Consider the following 2514-nt stretch of genomic DNA (forward strand, 5'->3'; position numbering starts at 1 on the left):
CCCCAACAGTTTATTGACGAGAACATGGGCTCTCGAGGCTTAGCCCGAATCTCCCATGCGGCCGACGGATCCAGACCAATAATGTAGCGACTGATTGCTAGCTCGTGTCAGTGTCAGCTGCCGGATAGCTGCTTGCAGGCCTGCATGCGCGCCCACATGCACGCACGGCCTCTGCCGGGTGACTGCATGCCTACATACTCTCTGATCCAATCCAGAAGCGCCAGCATCCTGATTAACCCATCCCTACTTAAACGACGATGCCTCCTCAGACGTTTGGCCATTAGCTAGCGTCGCTGACATGGAAGGAACTAGATCATTGCGTGGCCTTCTCATCACGTTGCTCGCGACCACAAGCCTCCTTTGGAAGGAAGCCGCGTGCTTCTCGGCGTCCGGCTTGAACAAGGCGTTCGCCACTTTTTATGGCGGTAGCGACGCTTCAGGAACGATGGGTAAGAGAAGCTTAGCTGCTAACTGCTAAATTTCTTTCAACGTTTGCTTGTAGCACAAATAAGCGAACTGGTGATGCAGGAGGCGCTTGTGGGTACGGCAACCTGTACTCCACGGGCCACGGCACGAACACGGCGGTGCTGAGCACAGCGCTGTTCAACGATGGCGCCTCGCGTGGGCAGTGCTACCGGATCACCTGCGACTACCAGGCGGACCCGCGGTTCTGGCTTCTGCATAAGTGGCACATCGGTGACCATCACCGCCACCAACCTGTGCCCTCCCAACTACGCCCTGCCGAATGATAACGGCGGCTGGTGTAACCCGCCCCGCCAGCACTTCGACATGGCCGAGCCCGCCTGGCTCAAGATTGGCATCTACCGCGGTGGCATCGTGCCCGTGATCTACCAAAGGTATTTACTAGCTATCTAAGTGCCGACAAACCCCTACCCGATTCCACATCTGATATATGTTGAGGACCTACGTACGTGTGCAGGGTTCCTTGTGGGAAGCAAGGCGGGGTCAGGTTCACCATCAACGGTCGAGACTTCGCAGTTTCACAGTTCGAATTAGTTCATACTTGCACATGCATGGCTTAATCTTTGAGACAAACATATGACTACTGGCAGGATCAACCAGGTAGCACGTCCTCCTCGACAAGCCGGCAACGACTGCTGCACTAGGCATCAACCGGGCCGGCTGTCGTGTATTTGAAGGCTCCAACTTTGAGAGGAACGAGAAGCCGAAGCAGCCTCGTCCTATATCATTTGCGTCATCCGGGACCGATAGCACAAGCGAGGTAGCCTTGGTGGAATTGGCCGATAAGACCATTACCCACGAGGCAACGCCGATTGGCTATAAAACCGACGCATCACACCCAAAGGGTGGACGCGACGAAGGCAACTTGTAGCGAATGCAGCTTCCCAAGAAATAGGTAGCAGCACGCAAGCACTCATTAATGGTCGGCATTGTTCCCACGGGACTGAGGGGACACAGGTGTCGAGAGTCGGCCGCACAAGGGCGGGGGGCCTCCCGACAGTCACAGGTCCAAGACAACTCATGCGCCAGCCGATACACGGCAGCTAAGCCACCCAAAGCATCCCTCCACGCAGTGCACGTCGAGTCTACTTATGAGGAAGGCAGCCAACGGACCACTGAGCGCGATAACAAACAATATTAATCCCACCTTCAACCAAACTCGGTCGAGTAGTGACAAGCCTTAGCGAACCGGTGCAAATTTCAGAGGCTCAGGGAATGAGTTCAAAGACATGTTGACCGAAGCGTCGGAATCCCCAAGCCCGAACGCAGGAAACGAGAGCAAACCATCGCCGAGGCCAGTCTACGAGTCCCCCTTGCACAAACTTGAGAAATGAGTTCAAAGCCAACATGACCAAACGGTCGGAATCCCTGAGCAACTGAAATCCATCCCGGCTTACCTTGGCAAGCCCCTAAACGACCTTGTCTGTTGGTGCAGTGCTCCGAGTCTTGGGAAATGAGTTCAAAGACATATGACCGAAGCATCGGAATCCCCAAGGCCGAACGCAGGAAACGAGAGCAAGCCATCGCCGAGACCAGTCTACAAGCCCCCCTTGCCCGAACTTGAGAAATGAGTTCAAAGCCACATGACCGTACGTCGGAATCCCCAAGAACACGAAGCCCACACCGGCCAACCAAAGTTTAGCCTGGCCGAAAATCGCGGTGTGGCCGGCCGTCGCCAACCACAACGAGGTTAGGAGGGCATAGCTTGGAGCACCCGAAACAACCCGAAACACATGGCCGGACATTGTTTCCCAAGTACCCGTTCACCGCATCGGCTCCCCCTACTATACCCCGGGGGCATTCTCCGACCCCAGAAGTTCTGGGAATTTTTCAGCCTTCCGGGTGTACAGTTTTGGGGGGTTGCCTGAAACGCCTGTGATAGGGTGAGATAACATGCCTGGGCTAAAAAACTGGCCAGTTTTTGAGTCTGATCACGTGAGGTATCGGAAACCCAGCCCTCCCATCACCTCCGGAGGCCGAATTCGCCCGTTCTTGACTCGTTTTCTCTGCATTGAGCCCGATTTCATGTTT

At 55.2% G+C, this 2514-nt stretch overlaps 1 pseudogene; it reads left to right on the plus strand.

Moving 5' to 3' along the window:
* Positions 1-298: 298 nt before the first annotated feature.
* LOC120684054 lies at positions 299-1058 on the plus strand (annotated as a pseudogene).
* The last annotated feature ends 1456 nt before the right edge of the window (positions 1059-2514 follow it).

This window comes from Panicum virgatum, chromosome 7N, assembly GCF_016808335.1.
Source record: "Panicum virgatum strain AP13 chromosome 7N, P.virgatum_v5, whole genome shotgun sequence".
In the NCBI taxonomy this organism is placed as follows: Eukaryota; Viridiplantae; Streptophyta; class Magnoliopsida; order Poales; family Poaceae; genus Panicum; species Panicum virgatum.